We start from the raw sequence: 17,427 nt of genomic DNA, 5'->3' as shown, positions 1-17,427 counted from the left end.
TTGTGAGATCATTTCAGTTGCAAATAAAATGAGAGGAAAAAAATGAAATTCATATAAGACAGGCATCCTGGGCAGGCATTAGATAGAATAATGCAGTTTAACTCAGAGAAATAGTTGGCACAGAGACAAAATGTAGTACTGATTGATTATTTCAGCTGTTAGAAAATCTGTTGTCCAAATGTCCTCCCTCCCTCTGTGTGGGTTCTGAGAAGCCACAGCTGGTAGAGGCAGTTGCGCATCAAAGCTGCAAGGAATGAGGAGAAATTGTGGAGAACAGGGTGAGAACCGCAAGTTTAGGAGCTGGCAAATGGTCCTCTCTTCAAAAAGCAGACAGAGTGGGCTAGGGTGAGGAGAGGAGTCTGGAAATTATGAAAGAACAAGTTTAATGTCAATCCATATCAAAATTCTATGTTTAAAAATACAGTCTGTGAGCATCTAGATGTGAAGCCATCTGAAAACCACTAAGCCGTACTTCATATTTTGTAGAAATGAAGATCAAATTCCAAATGTAGGCTGATCATTTACAGTTCCTTCACAGTAGATAAGACTGGCTAAAATCTACTGTGCCCACCAAGTTAGAAGGTACACCAGCTATCTCAGCATGCCTGGTTGTCTTGGCAATAGGGAATCTGGAATCAGTGACCTGCTGTCACTGATCAAACATCCAGTGAGTCCAGAGAAAATTCTGATTTACAGGCTATTTCTACTCATAGCCATGTTGGCCTAGACAGTATGACAAGGCTTCTAAGTCAGATTTTTGCCTAGTTCTCTAATTCCAGTTTGTCCTAGAGGCTTATCCTTTGCTCTAATCCACTAGGTCCAGCTTCCTTTAGCTCCAGCCACTGACCCAATGTAAACGGACTGATTATCCAGATGTACAATGCTACCCATTCCCTGGATACCTATGATCAGGCTTCACCACATAAGTCTGCCTAAAATATATACTAATTCAACACCTGTCTTTGAACACTGCATATGGTGGAGGCAGACCATAACCAACTCAGACTTCCAGGACCTCATCTTAATAAGGATCTAGCTTTCTCTCTCTCCCTGCAAGGCATCATTCATTGTCTTCCTGCATCATAAACTGATTTTCTTGAGCCATAGAAAGAAATGCCATAAGTGGACAGTAAAATAGTTTCCCCTGGTATCTGACAAAACCTCATGATTTTCTATTGACAAGATGGGGAGATGTGGTGTGGTAGATAGAACAGTTAGGTGAATTGATAGCTAGCTGAAAGCTAAACTCAAAGTGTCTTGAGAAATGAATCCATGTCATTCAGTCTAGAGGGAGGTATGGGCATCTTCTAAGCCTATAACTGACCCAAACTTGAACCTAATGATCTCGCCAAAAGCCAGATAAAGACATAAAGGCAAAAAAGTTAGCCAAGTTTCCTGTGACATCAGCCTAGGAGAATTAATCTGTTGGATAACTGTATGAAGAAACTTTTATCATTTCCTTGTCAATTATATGTCATAAAGAAAAAACATAAGCTTAGAAATATGAGATTTTATCATCTCTTCACAAGTTGGAAAGTTGGGGTTTAACTAAAAACAACCAACCAACAACAAAAATAAAAACAACCTGACTATAAAAAAAATAAGGAAAAAGGAAAATACAAGCTAGGACCAGAGCATCTTGTAAGGAAGTAAAAAGTACTCAAAAAAAGAAAGAACGGAATATATCAAAGGAATACAGGAGCCAACCCCAAAGAGCTCACCTCCTGCATCCAAACAACCATCCTCTTTCACCTGGATTGTGTCTGGGGCCTCCTAAACCGGTTTCCCTGTCTCCATGCCTACCCTTTCAAGTCTTCTCAACATAGCAGAGTGATCTAACCCATCAGTCCTCCACTTGAAACTGTCCAATGGCTCCCCATCACACTTAGAATAAAATCCAACGTCTCTAACATGGTCCACAAGGCGCTCCACCTGTGGCTACTTTCTCCTTCAGCACCCCTTCAGGTGCCAGCCCCTGCTGGCTCCCTCCACACTGGCCTGCCCGCTGCAGCTCCAGGAATCAGGCAAGCTCCTGCCTTAGAGCCTCCACGCTCCCTATTCCCTCTGCCTGGAAACGCTTCCCCCGGATGCCCACAGTGCAGCTCCCACACCTCCTTCAATCCCTCGCTCAACTCTCATTTCACTGAGGCCTACTCTGACCACCCATTTGACTACAGCTTTCCAAGGGCCCCTTACGCTGCTTGACTTTCTCCTTTTTCATAGCAGTGTTTCCTTCTAAAGGCACAAGATAATTTATTAATTATGTTTTGTTTCTTTTTTGTCTCCCTGCTCTAGACTGCAAGTTCCTAAAGGCAGAAATCATCTATTTTTTCACCCACGTACTTGATAACCCAGAACAGTACCTGATACATTGTAGGTACTCAATGTACCTACAATATTTGCTGAATAAATTAATGGTTTAGCTGTTAATTAGCCATTAATGAACTAAACAGACGTCCCTTTAGGTTGCTTCTATTCCTTTGCTTTTAACAGTGACATCCTTATACATGTCTCTAGTGTGTATGTTTCTCTATAAAGATGGGAAAAAGTGGAATTACTGCTTTTGTGCAGTTTAAATGTCAACAGATATTGCCAAATTGCCCTTCAATGTATCCTGAATGATTCACATTCCTTCCACAGCGTATGAGGACTTGTTTACCCACACCCGAGCCAACAGCATCACTTTTTAAGTGGAATATAATCTAACTGGAGGGCTTCCAGAGGAGAGAAAACAGAATGGTAAAGTCTGGCACCCTCTAAAAGAAACTTCATCTGTTTAACCTAGAGAAGAGAAAATTCTGAAGCACTCTCGTGAAAAAAGAATTCCAATTATTCTTTGACATCCCTAGTGCTTTTAAAATCCTGCCTTCCCAGACCTACCTACAGGCCAACTTAGGCCAACTTGACGCATACTTGCTTCTGAATTCCATGATGTTCCCTGTTTCTAACGATGCTAATAATTCAAATTATTTGTTTAATGACCAAGGGGCAAAATACCAAATAAATTCTCTATCTTTATTTTATATCATGTTTGCTAAGGAGCTGACTTCATATCATAAAGTAGTTGTAACAATGTAACAATTTCTTCTCTTTTTTTTTTTGTTTGGATCCCAATATTAAGATGACATGTACTAGATAAAAATTTTCTAATTGCCAATTAGCTTGTTCAATCTCACCAGTAACTTTAAACTATAAGAAAAAAATTTTTTTCATCTATTAGATTGGAAAAGATTTAAAAAATCATGTACTGTTATGTAGAGTATAAATGATTATAACCTTTCTGGAATTCAATCTAACAATGACAGAAACATAAAATGTGCACATGCTTTAAGTCAAAAATTCTATCTTTAGGAGTTCTCCTAGAGAAAGAATTATGGACGTGCACAAGGACTTAGCTAATAAGGACTTTCAAGGTCATTCATTTATACTAATGAAAAAATGGAGGCTATCTAAATATCCATCTATACAAGGTTATGCAAATTATGTTACTAAGTTTAATGGAATAAATGCAGCCATTAAAATTTTGAAGTAGCCAAGCACGGTGGCTCACACCTGTAATCCTAGCACTTTGGGAGGCCGAGGCAGGTGGATCACAAGGTCAGGAGATGGAGACCATCCTGGTCAACATGGTGAAACCCTGTCTCTACTAAAAACACAAAAATTAGCTGAGCGTGGTGGCACATGCCTGTAATCTCAGCTACTCAGGAGGCTGAGGCAGGAGAATTGCTTGAACAAGGGAGTCAGACGTTGCAGTGAGCCGATGTCGTGCCATTGCACTCCAGCCTAGCAACAGAGCAAGACTCCGTCTCAAAAAAAAAAAACAAAAATAAAAAAAATTTTTTTTGAAGTAGATCTTTGCACTGGGTATTTCCCCACTGACCCTCCAGATGTCTTTTACCCTTCTCCACCCCGCCTTGTGTTCCAGGTGGGGCATCAATGGGCTCCCTCATCCTCTGGCGTTGTCTGGGTCTGACCACTGGGAAGCACTGGTAGAAAATGAATCCTTGGAAAGAATGAGGGGTCTGAGTATTCATTCCCTTTCTTCCCTCCCTGCTGAGTCACCGAGCGTTGGCTGTGGTTTTCAAAGCCTTGGCTCCTGTCAAGAGGATCTCTCCCACCACTAGTCTCCCGGGTCCTGGCAACTGCCCCTCCTTTCACCTCTCTAGACCCAGAGCTGGTAATGGCTCCAGCTACCCACTGTGGCTGTCCCTAAGGTGCTTGCCCAGTCTTTGCTGGTTCCTTAAACCCTGCCTACATTCTTGTAATGCAGCTTTAATTTCTGCCATCCAGTATTGAAAGTTCAAAGGCAAAGGAGTAAACAATTGGAGAGAAGAGACATACCGCATTTTTGGTTCTGCATTTTCATCCTATTTTGATGTACAAAATTGCACATCAAAACATAGATTGTGTAAGGGACCCAAAAAAATTTGTTATATGCAACATTTAAAATGCACAAAAAGTTGAAGTTTTCTGTATTAGCTATTATATCTTGCTTTGAGAATGTTATTTAAAAAGAAATAAGATCAAGCTAAGAAGCAAAGAATAAAGAGTAATCCATTACAAAACACCATTATGACCAAATGGGAAAGTGTCGTGAAGCGTTAGGGTGAAGAGTAAAGACCCACAGACAACCATGGACTTATATGAAGCAGTAAAAATCCCATTGAGAAGAGAGATACCAGCTATCTAATCAATTACATCGTTACTTTCTCTAATAGACTTAAAAAATAAAATATGTAAGGTAATGAGCCCTAATTTTAAAACCTCAGGAAGACTTTTAAATAATAGGAATAGCATTTTTCTCAATGTTAACACATTTGTTATACATTATCTTACGTTTTCATATAAATTTTCTAAATATGATAAAATATATTGTCAAGATTAACTTTTAAACATTAATTATTTAGATTATAGATGGGATAGGCGCAATCTGCAAGTAGCATTGGGTTTTATTTTCACAGGTAATAGGAGTTTCCTCCAGCTACAAGGCATAAGTTAACTTCCAAATCTGTTTTATAATATGCAAATCAAGGCCATGAGTGGGTCCTGAAATCAATTCATGAATAGAGTGAGAGGGGCAAGTAGTATTTTTTAATGACATAAAATGACTAGAATAGAATTAGAATAAAACAGAAAGAATTAAGAGTGTCTTTCACTTAAGTGTACCATATAATGAAATTTGTATTTCATTTATTTTCATGTATATGTATGTGCACTGGGTCACAAGGCAAAATGCATTTCTTACTGAGTCTTGGTCAAAACCTTTTGAAAGCCTCTGTTCTACTCTGTGCTAACCTCTAACAATTTCACTGCTTTCAGCCAAGGTTACAGTACAACTAATAAAAGCAGCAGGCAGAAGTAAAGGTGAAGATCAAAGCAGAACAAATTTACAGCAATTGTGTTAGGGTAGAGAACATTTTAATGTTATTATTATAAAAGGAATCTTTACACTGATAAAAGCTATGGTATTTAACTGTCATAGCTATAATGGCATTAGTTATAACTTTTGAATCTCAGTGGGAATGGTAGGGGAATAGCTGTGTTGCACAACTAGTCCTTACTTTTTCTGATATTTCTCCAAGAGAGACTGTTCATTCAATTACTTTTAATAAATATCTGGTGTGATTGCAAATAACATGCTTCAAATTAAAAAGTAATGTAAATTAAAACTGTCACACATTATTGAAAAAGGCAATTACAAAAAACAATATATATAATAGTTTCCAACTTACGACTCAAAAAGTAATAAAAATGTGTTATATAAATGAAAAATAGGAAAATCAATTAAGGGCATAGGATTATGAACTATGTCTTTAATAAGTGTCTGAATATTTATACTGAGTACATATTACTTTTACATTTGGAAAAAGAAATAAGGATATATTGGAATATTCTTCAAAAAAGCAAGTGAAAAGTCACATGGAAGGCTCTCCATCTCAAGGATTCCTGGGACCCGGGTTTTCCAGAATCAGGCAAATCCTGCCTTTGAACACTACAGCTGGACCAGGGTGGTGAGGCCTCTTCCCCTGAAGGCATGTCAGATATGCAGATATTAGGTTCAAAAACAATTTTATAGGCCAGGCCTGGTATCTCATGCCTGTAATTCCAGCACTTTGCAGGGCCAAGACGGGCAGATTACTAGAGATCAGGAGTTTGAGACCAGCCTGGCTAACATGGTGAAACCCTGTCTCTACAAAAAATACGTCTGATGTGGTGGCGCATGCCTATACTCCCAGCTACTTGGGAGTCTGACGCAGGAGAATTGCTTGAACCCAGGAGGTGGAGGTTGGAGCGAGCCGAGATCCTGACACTGCACTCCAGCCTGGATGACAAAGTGAGACTCAGGAATTCAAAAAAAAGAAAAGAAAAAAAAATTCACAAGTGGTTTTCTTAAATTTTAATAAATTTACCTTTCCATTATAAAAGCAGTAAAGCAATATATTTAAAGTCTGGAAAACAGATGCAGGGATTCCAAATTACTACTTAACACAGCTATTCTCATTTTATATATTCTCTTACAGCATTTTTCTATGTGTATTTTGCATGGTTACCACCATGGTAAGTATAATATAAAATTTTATGGTCAGACCTTTTTTCACATATTAGTATGCTGTTCTTTTTGATACATAGACTTCATATGTTTTTTTTTAATGACTGTATATTATTGCATTAAGTAAACATGCATTATTTAGTTCATCATTCATCAATTACTGGAATGAATTTCTTAAATATTTATGGAATATTTCTACAGTGCCTACAACCTAGATATAGATTATATCTCTATCTACACTTACATAGATAAGTACAGAGAGGGCATAAAGACTTTATAAAGACTGTCTCCTTTAATTTTTTAAATGAAAATGTCTTTAAAACATATTTTCAGCACTGGACTAGATATTTTCACATATTTTATTTCACCTTATCCTTAAACTAGCACTTCAGTATCAGGCTAACAATCCCTATTATAAGAATAAAAGAAATACCATAAGGAAGACAGAGGAAGTGTACAGGTAACATTTAAGTAGCTAAATCTCAACCCAAATCTGACATCTAACTCTCAGGACAAGCTATCTTTCTAAAATGTACTTTTCAAATTCCTTTTTTATTAGAACTAAAGGATAACTTGACCCTGTACTACTAAGACATTTTAGAGTCTAAGCATAAAAACTTGGATGTTCTGTTTGGCCATTATGGTATTTTATAAGTTTGGGAACAAGAGCATCTAACAGTAAAGCACATATCATGCAGCTCACCACAGTCCTTACCTGTCACCTCATGCACATGTGTGCATGTACACACACACATGTACAAACACAAATACAACCACAGCCACACACAACCACATATGCACAGTCAAACACACACATATAGACACTCAACCACATACGCACACAGACCCAAACATACATACAAATGCACATGGTGTTCTAGGACCTTTAGGTTATCTACCTGGCCTTTGAAGGCATCTGAGTTCGTGTCCCCCTTGTTAGAATTTTGACCAAACAGAGGGGACATCTGTTAAGAAACTGGTAAGCAGCTGCAGTAAATCTATAATCCACACAAAACTAATAAATTTGGGAGATAATGCTGTTCATAGCAGTAGGTAGCTGATTACTGGGATTATTAAATTAACCAAATATATTTACATTTGGGGCATGCAAAATTCCTATTTTTTTGTTCTGCTTTGAAGATTATGCCTGTTATGATATTGCCTCAGACAAAAAACTGGCAGGATAACAATATGGTCATGAAATCAATAACTCACATTTGTCAAGACAATTTTAACTTTTTAAGTATTTTTATATCTGTAGTACAAGGCTCAGAAACAAAAATAAGAGCAATTAAAATGATGTAAAAGAACAACTAAAACTGAAATGGCCACATAACCAAACCATATAGTTTTTAAGAGCTCATACTGAAACATCAAAGAAAAAACATTTTTAAAAGAAGATTTTTATTATATTGCCTAACTTGCATTCTTAGAAACCTCTTCCAGTTACTGTGTAATACTAAAGAATTTCATTGACTGTTTAATTCTTTGTTTCCCTGGTTGATGTCAAAGGGTTTCCTCCCTTGAGGAACTGATACATTTCCCAGAAACTTAGGGACCTGGAGATGCCCCCAAGTTGCCTCACGTTCTAATTATGTTTACCTTGCAATATTTGGAACTCAGTAAATATTCTAGGAAAATCATTTTAGGGCCGGGCGCGGTGGCTCAAGCCTGTAATCCCAGCACTTAGGGAGGCTGAGGAGGGTGGATCACGAGGTCAAGAGATCGAGACCATCCTGGTCAACATGGTGAAAACCCGTCTCTACTAAAAATACAAAAAATTAGCTGGGCATAGTGGCGCATGCCTGTAATCCCAGCTACTCAGGAGGATGAGGCAGGAGAATTGCCTGAACCCAGGAGGCAGAGGTTGCAGTGAGCCAGGATCGCGCCATTGCACTCCAGCCTGGGTAACAAGAGCAAAACTCCGTCTCAAAAAAAAAAAAAAGAAAGAAAATCATTTTAGGACATTGTAATCTGATTTTAGAACATTGTAATCTGATTTTAGACAATTCTTACCATTTTTTATGACTTTTGTAATTATAGATAATTATGAGAGAGCCATTTTTTTAAACCCTATATTTACTTTATGCACTATCTAAAAATTAGCACTGTGATAATCTGATATTAGCAAAAATTCATATCTAATAGCATCCATATTGATTGGATTATAAATTCATCTTTTTTCAAATCTTGAATTAGTAGCACTTAGAAACATCAATTCATAATAGCATGCAGGAGAAATAACTATATTGAGTAATTTGGGCATTTGTCACCTGAGAAATTAGAAGTGATACATAGGTGGACACGAGAAGCATTCTTCTTATATTCATCTTACATGTGCTCTGTACGCACATGCCTCCAGATGCTGGTCCTGGATAACAAAAATCCTGCTTTCTGCTTACTCTAAAGCAATCTTCTGCATGTCAGAATAACTAACCAATTGAGTCTAGGAAGTGATTGGATTCTGTATTAGTTTGCTTGGGCTGGAAAAACAAAGTACTAAAGACTGAGTGGCTTAAAGAACAGAAGTTTATTTCCTCACAGTTCTGGAAGCTGGAAGTCTGAGATCAAAGTGCCAGCAGGGTTAATTTCTTCTGAAGTCTCTCTCCTTGGCTTGCAGATGGCCATTGTGATGGTTAATATTATGTGTCAACTTGACTGGGTGACAGAATGCCCAGATAACCATTATTTCTGTGTGTGTCTGAGTATTTTCAGAAAAGATTAGCACTTGAATTGGTGGACTGAGTAATGCAGATGCGCCTCCTGATGTGGCTGGGTCCCATCTCATCCACTGAGGGCCTGAATAGAACAAAAGGGAGAGGAAGGAGGAATTCGCCCCATTTGTTTCTGAACTGGGATATTTCATCTCATCTTCTGATCTGGAACTACGATTTGTACTATCTGTCCCCTGGTTTTCAAGCCTTTGGACTTGAACTGAATTACACTCCTGGCTTCCATGTGTCTCCAGCTTGTAGACAGCACATCATGGGACTTAGCCTCCATAATCATGTGAAACAATTCCTCATAATAAATCTCCTTCATATATATTTATATACATATAAAAAATATGTGGAAGCCTCAGCACAGGCTTCCATCATCACGGTGGACTAATGTCCAAGGGGCCTGCTGGAGCTGGAATCATCGAGACCATGCTATTTCAGGCAGCAGGAAGGAGGAAGGCAGAAATGGCAATAGGGGATGCCCTACACATCTGCCTCTTCAGGAGTCTTCTTGTGTGAATATGTATGTTATGTATTATAATATACATATGTATATATTTATATGTATATATACATTCATACAGTACCTATACACATCTCTATATATGTATATATACACACTCATAGTTGTTTTCTTTGGAGAACGCTAAAACAGTAATCTTCTTCCTCTATCTTTACACATCATGTCTGTGTTTTAATCGCCTCTTTTTTGGGATATAAGTCATATAGAATTAGGACCCACCCTAACGACTTCATTTAACCTTAATTACCTCTTTAAAGGACCTAGAAGTTACTGCTTCAGGACTTCAGGCTGGGCACAATGGTTCATGCCTGCAAACCTAGCACTTTGCAAGGCTGAGGCAGGAGGATCACTTGAGCTCAGGAGTTCGAGACCTGCCTGAGCAAATAAGGACTTTACCTGTCTCGTTTCCTCTGTGTCCTTAGTATCTAAAACTGTCTGGAGGAAAGTATATGCATAATAAATATGGTTGGATGTTAAATATCTGAAACCCCATTACTACAAAAAATACAAAAATTATCAAGGCATGGTGGCACATGCCTGTAGTCCCAGCTACTCAGTAGGCTAGGGTAGGAGGATGGCTTAAGCCTGGGAGGTGGAGGTTGCTGCGAGCTGAGATAATGCTACTGCACTCCAGCCTGGGCAATAGAGCAGACCTTGTCTCAAACAACAAGAAAAAGAATAAATTAGGACTTCAACATGTGAATTTTGGAGAAATACAGTTTAGCCCATAAAAGGCTTATTTCAATATTTTATAACAGTGAAATAAGTAACTATTACCTTTGCAGAGTTAGGTTGCATCATTTAAAAAAAAGGAAGAAAAAGAAAAATGAAATTAGAAGACATCTAGCTTTTTAAACCATATTCTCCACCAACTCAGCCAGACAAAGGCAGTTTGGTCCATAAAGAGGTGCTTTCCATCTTAAGTAGCAGTGGAAATACCCCTTTGCCAGCCAGTCTGGTCCCCTCTTGCAAAGCTGTATGCACATGCTGGGTGGATAATAAGAACAAAGAAAAACAGAAACAAAAACAGGGTAACTGAATGACTCTCCTCTTCCATTCATGAGCATGTGTATTGTCACCACTGGTCCCCAAAATCCAAAATTATAGACATTAGGATGGTGGTGCTCAAACAACGAGGACAAGTCCACATCAAACTATCTAGGAAACATTTTTTATATGTTCTCAACCTCAAACATATCGGAATATGCGAGTGAAGAGATGAAGCAGATAGGATTAAATTCATCTGTATGCAACATAAAAGTGAAAATAAGGGTGACTTTACACAGAAGTTCAGAGAAAAGTGGTCTAGAGTAGGTATGGTTGCTCCGTGGTCATCAGAGATCCAGCTCTTTCCATCTATCTGGCTGCCATTCTTAGCACAGGCTTCCATCATCACAGTGGACTAATGTCCAAGGTGGCTGCTGGAGCCGGGGCCATCGAGACCAAGCTATTTCGGGCAGCAGGAAGGAGGAAGGCAGAAATGGCAATAGGGGATGCCCTAGCACATCTGCCTCCTCAGGAGTCTTCCTAGAGATCCTGTCTGGTAGCTTCATCTTTTAATTCATCAGCAAGGGAGTCTAGGAAAAGTAATGTCTCAGATGCACCATTCTGAATAAAATCAGTTTGGTTCCATAATGGCTGAGGGATAATGTGTGTTGTAAGTGCTTGCTGAGGGACTCTAATAATTAACACATCTTAACTCCTTGAGAACCACTGTTAAACAGTTTCTTGGAGAATTTTCTTCAGTTTGCCATCCCAAAGAAATTAATTGAAGGACACTTTTTTCATTTGACTCCCTGCATCCATTCTGCCTGTTCTCAACAATAGCCCAGATTTTCATTTGAGCATTGAGCCCTTCCCACTCTTAGTCTATATGGTCCAGGTGCAGGCCCATCTTTAGCCCTAGGGATCAGGCAAATGACCCCAGCCTAAACCTCATCAGCATGCATCCCATTGGCCAAGCAATTGGTTCAAGGGTAAGCATATGACCTAAGCCAATCAAATCAGAGTGTGTCTCAAGACTTTTGCTAGAATGTAAACTCAGTAAAAATGAGGATCTTACCTGTCTCGTTTCCACTACTTCCTCAGCATCTAAAAATGACTGGAACAAAGTGTATGCTTAATAAATATGATTGGATGTTAAATATCTGAAAATGGAACTCAGAGATTAGAGAAAAACTAGATTTTGATTACATGGTTTGAATCTCTGTCACTATGTACCTCAACTAAATCTACCTTTGGTTCATTCAGTTACTAAGTCCATGAATTTTATTTATTTGCTTACAGCAGCTTGAGTTGGAATTTCTCTTACTTGCACCCAAATGGTAATAGGGAAGTAGGCAGGACCAGTTAACTAAGCCAGTAAAGGCTTAACATTTTATTAGGCTCAGAATATATTAATCATTTCTATTGAGCAAAAGAGCTAAAAACATACAGGATGATTTACTAAGTAGGATTTTGAAATATGAAGAGATGAGGAGTCGCCCTCTGATGCACATCTTATTTTGTTTTTAACAGTCAGTGAGTCACCCCACAGAAATACAAACTACCATCAGAGAATACTATAAACACCTCTTCACAAACAAACTGAGATCTAGAAGAAATGGATAAATTCCTAGAAACGAACACCCTCCCAAGACTAAACCCAGAAGAAGTCGAATCCCTACACAGATCAATGACAAGTTCTGAAATTGAGGCAGTAATTAATAGCCTACCAATCTAAAAAACCTCAAGACCAGACAGATTCACAGCTGAATTCTACCGGAGGTACAAACAGGAGCTGATACCATTCCTTCTGAAACTATTCCAAACAATTCAAAAAAAGGGACTCCCCCTTAACTCATTTTATGAGGCCAGCATCATCCTGATACCAAAATCTGGCAAAGACACCACAAAAGAAGAAAACTTCAGGCCAATACCCCTGATGAACACTGATGTGAAAATCCTCAATAAAATATGGGCAGACCAAATCCAGCAGCACATCAAAAAGCTTATCCACCACGATCAAGTCAGCTTCATCCCTGGGATGCAAGGCTGATTCAACTACGCAAATCAGTAACTGTAATCCATCACATAAACAGAACCAATGACAAAAACCACATGATTATCTCAATAGATTTGGAAAAGGCCTTTGATAAAATTCAACATCTCTTCATGTTAAAAACTCTCAATAAACAAGGTATTAATGGAACATATCTCAAAATAATGAGAGCTATTTATGACAAACCCACAGCCAATATCATACTGAACGGGCAAAAGCTGGAAGCATTCCCTTTAAAAACGAGCACAAGACAAGGATGCCTTCTCTTGCCACTCCTATTCAACACAGTATTGGAAGTTCTGGCCAGGACAATCAGACAAGAGAAAGAAATAAAGGGTATTCAAATAGGAAGAAAGGAAGTCAAATTGTCTCTGTTTGCAGATGACATGATTCTATATTTACAAAACCCTATTGTCTCAGCCCAAAAGCTCCTTAAGCTGATAAGCAAGTTCAGCATAGTCTCAGCATACAAAATCCATGAGCAAAAATCACAAACATTCCTAATATACCAACAAATAGACGAGCAGATAGCCAAATCATGAATGAACTCCCATTCACAATTGCTGCAAAGAGAATAAAATACTTAGAAATACAGCTAACAAGGGATGCAAATTACCTCTTCCAGGAGAACTACAAATTACTGCTCAAGGAAATAAGAAAGGACACAAACAAATAGAAAAACATTCCATCTTAATGAAGAATCAATACTGTGAAAATGGCCATACTGTCCAAAGTAATTTATAGATTCATTGCTATTCCCATCAAACTACCATTAACATTCTTCACAGAATTAGAAAAAACTACTCTAAATTTCCTATGGAACCAAAAATGAGCCCACATAGCCAAGACAATCCTAAGCAAAAAGAATAAAGCTGTAGGCATCACACTACCTGACTTCAAACTATACTACAAGGCTACAGCATGGTAGTGGTACCAAAACATCATGGTACTGGTACCAAAACAGACATATAGACCGCTGAAACAGAAGAGAGGCCTCAGAAATAACACCACACATCTACAACCATCTGATCTTTGGCAAACCTGACAAAAACAAGCAATGGGATTCGCTATGTAATAAATGGTGCTGAGAAAACTGGCTAGCCATATGCAGAAAACTGAAACTAGACCACTTTCTTACACCTTATACAAAAATTAACTCAAGATGGATTAAAGACTTACGTGTAAAACCCAAAACCATAAAAACTCTAGAAGAAAACCTAGGCAATATCATTCGGGACATAGGCATGAGCAAAGACTTCATGACAAAAATGCCAAAAGCAATTGCAACAAAAGCCAAAATTGACAAATTGAATCTAATTAAACTAAAGAGCTTCTACACAGCAAAAGAAACTATCATCAGAGTGAACAGGCAACCTACATAACAGGAAAAAAAGTTTGCAATCTACCCATCTGACAAAGGTCTAATATCCAGAATCTGCAAGGAACTTAAACAAATTTACAAGAAAAAAAAATAACCCCATCAAAAAGTAGGCAAAGTATATGAACAGACACCTCTTAAAAGAAGACATTTATGCAGCAAAAAAACATGAAAGAAAACTCAACATCACTGATCATTAGAGAAATGAGAAACAAAACCACAATGAGATACCATCTCATGCCAGTCAAAATGGTGTTAATTAAAAAGTCAAGAAACAATAGAGGCTGGCGAGGCTGTGCAGAAAAAGGAACGTTTTTACACTGTTGGTGGGAAGGTAAATTAGTTCAACCATTGTGGAAGACAGTGTGGTGATTCCTCAAGGATCTAGAACCAGAAGTACCATTTGGCCCAATAATCCCATTAGTGGGTATATATCCAAAGGAATACAAATCATTCTACTATAAAGACAGATGCAAGCATATGTTTATTGCAGCAGTATTTACAATAGCAAAGACATGGTACCGATCCAAATACCCATCAATGATAGACTGGATGAAGACAATGTGGTACATATACACTGTGGAATTCTATGCAACCATAAAAAGGAATGAAATCATGTCCTTCGTGGGAGCATGGATGAAGTTGGAAGCCATCATCCTCAGCAAACTAACACAGCAACCAAAAACCAAACACCGCATATTCTCACTCATAAGTGGGAGTTGAACAATGAGAACACATGGACACAGGGAGAGGAACAACACACACTGGAGCCAGTCGGGGAGTGGAGGATGAGGGGAGGGAGAGCATAAGGATAAAGAGCTAATGTATGTGGGTCTTAAAACCTAGGTGACAGGTTGATAGGTGCAGCAAACCACCATGGTACATTATACCTATGTAACAAACCTATACATTCTGTACTAGTATCCTGGAAATTAAAGTAAAATTTTAAAAAAGAAAAGAAAATCAGTGAGTCTTTTCAACAAATGGTACTGGAAAAACTGGACATCTACATGCAAAGAAACAAATCTGGACAAGATTTACACTTTACACAAAAATTAATTTAAAACAGGCCACAGGCCTAAATGTATAATGCACAAGTATACAACCCCTGAAAAATACCTTAGGAAAAAAATCAAGGTGACCTTGGGTTTAGTGATGACTTTTAGCTATAACATCAAAAGCATGATCCATGAGAGAACAAATTGTTAAGTTGAACTTCATTAAAATTAAAAACGTCTTCTCTGCAAAAGGCACTGTTAAGAGAATAAAAAGACAAACCACAGACAGAGATAGTATTTGCAAAATACCTATCTGACAAAGAACTGATATCCAAGTTATACAAAGAACTCTTAAAACTCACAATAAAAAAAAAAAATAACAACCCAATTATACAATGGGCAAAGGTCTAAAGAGACACCTCAGCAAAAAAGATACACAGATGACAAATAAGCATATGAAATAAGCATATGTTCAGCATCATACATCATTAGAGAAATGCAAATTAAAACAAGAAACCACTAGACACGTATTAGAATGGCTAAAATACAAAACACTGATAATATCAAATGCTGACAAGGATGTAGAGCAACCAGAACTCATTCATTGCTAGTGGAAATGCAAAATGGTAAGCCACTTTTGAAGACAGTGTGGCAGTTTCTTACAAACTGAGCATTGTCTTACCACACAATCCAGCAATCCTATTCCTTGGTATTTACTCAAATGAGTTGAAAACGTCCACACAAAAACCTGCATGAGAAAGTTTATAGTAACTTTATTTGTAATTGCCAAAACCTGAAAACAACCAAGATATCCTTTAATACACATCTGTGCAATGGACTATTACTTAGTGATAAAAAGAAATGAGCTATCAAGCCACAAAAACACATGGAGGAAACTTAAATGCATATCGCTAATTGAGAGAAGCCAATCTGAATGGCTACCTTACTGTATGATTCCAATTTTATGACATTCTAGAAAAGGCAAAACTATAGAGACAGTAAAAAGATCAGTGGTTGGCTGCCAGGGACTCAGAGGCAGGGAGGGACAAATAGGTAGAGCACAGGTGATTTTTAGGGCAGTGAAACAATTCTATGTGATACAGTAATGGTGGATGCATGTCATGGTACATTTGCTAAAACCTACAGAACATACATCAAGAGGGAACATTAATGTAAACTCTGTAAACTTTAGTTTATAACGTATTAATATTCAAGCGATTCTTTTGCCTCCCAAGTAGCTAGAATTACAGGTATACCCCATCACGCCCAGCTACTTTTTTGTATTTTTAGTCGAGACAGGGTTTCACCATGTTGGCCAGAATGGTCTCAATGTCTTGACCTCCTGATCCACCCGCCTCAGGCTCCCAAAGAGCTGAGATTACAGGCGTGAGCCACAGCGCCTGGCAAAATAAATATTTTTATCTATGAATCTCATTCTAATTAACCGTTAACAAAGTTTGGTAATAATAACTCACCAATAAAAAGCCACATTAAAAACTGTGTTAACATATAGTTTATTTTTATTTCATAGCATTTTAAAAAATATAAGCCACCTAATATTTTGAAAAACATACACAGAATAATCATTTAGCTGCCACAATATTACAAAAATAAAATGACACAGAATAAATTGCACAAGAGAACAAAATAATCTCTGCTGAGTCACTCTGACTAGGAGCACATAATAGTCACTAGGAAGGTGAAGTGGAGGAGTATGGCCATTTCTTCATGACCATTTATCACTAAAATCAATCACAGAACCTATTCCCAGGAGACCATTCCATTCACTATACAAGAATATGTGCAATATATAGATGTTAAGTTAACATCTTGAATTTAATTCCAAATACCATTCTTTCTTTTCCTCTGGGAGACAAGTTCAATGTCAAGGTAGAACAGTGGAGACCACGGGACATCAAGCCCATGACTGGCCCACACGTCTCCCAGCTGGTTCTACAACACAAGAAAGAGAATCAAGTGTACTGTGCTATCTAATATCATAGTCAGTAGCCCCATTTGGCTTTTTGAATTTAAATTAATTACAATTAAACAAAATTTAAATTTTACTTCCTCAGTCACAATAGCCGCATTTCAAGTGTTCACTCGCCACACGTGGCTAGTGGTTACCATATTGGACGCTGCAGATATAGAACATTTCTGTCATCACAGAAAGTTCTTTTAGGCAGCCCTGGATGTGGGAAGTGTTTCTTCTTTGCTT

This window comes from Aotus nancymaae, unplaced genomic scaffold (assembly GCF_030222135.1).
Source record: "Aotus nancymaae isolate 86718 unplaced genomic scaffold, 86718_ANA_hifiasm-v0.15.2.pri h1tg000033l, whole genome shotgun sequence".
NCBI classification, from domain to species: domain Eukaryota; kingdom Metazoa; phylum Chordata; class Mammalia; order Primates; family Aotidae; genus Aotus; species Aotus nancymaae.
Note: the sequence above shows the minus strand (reverse complement) of the source record.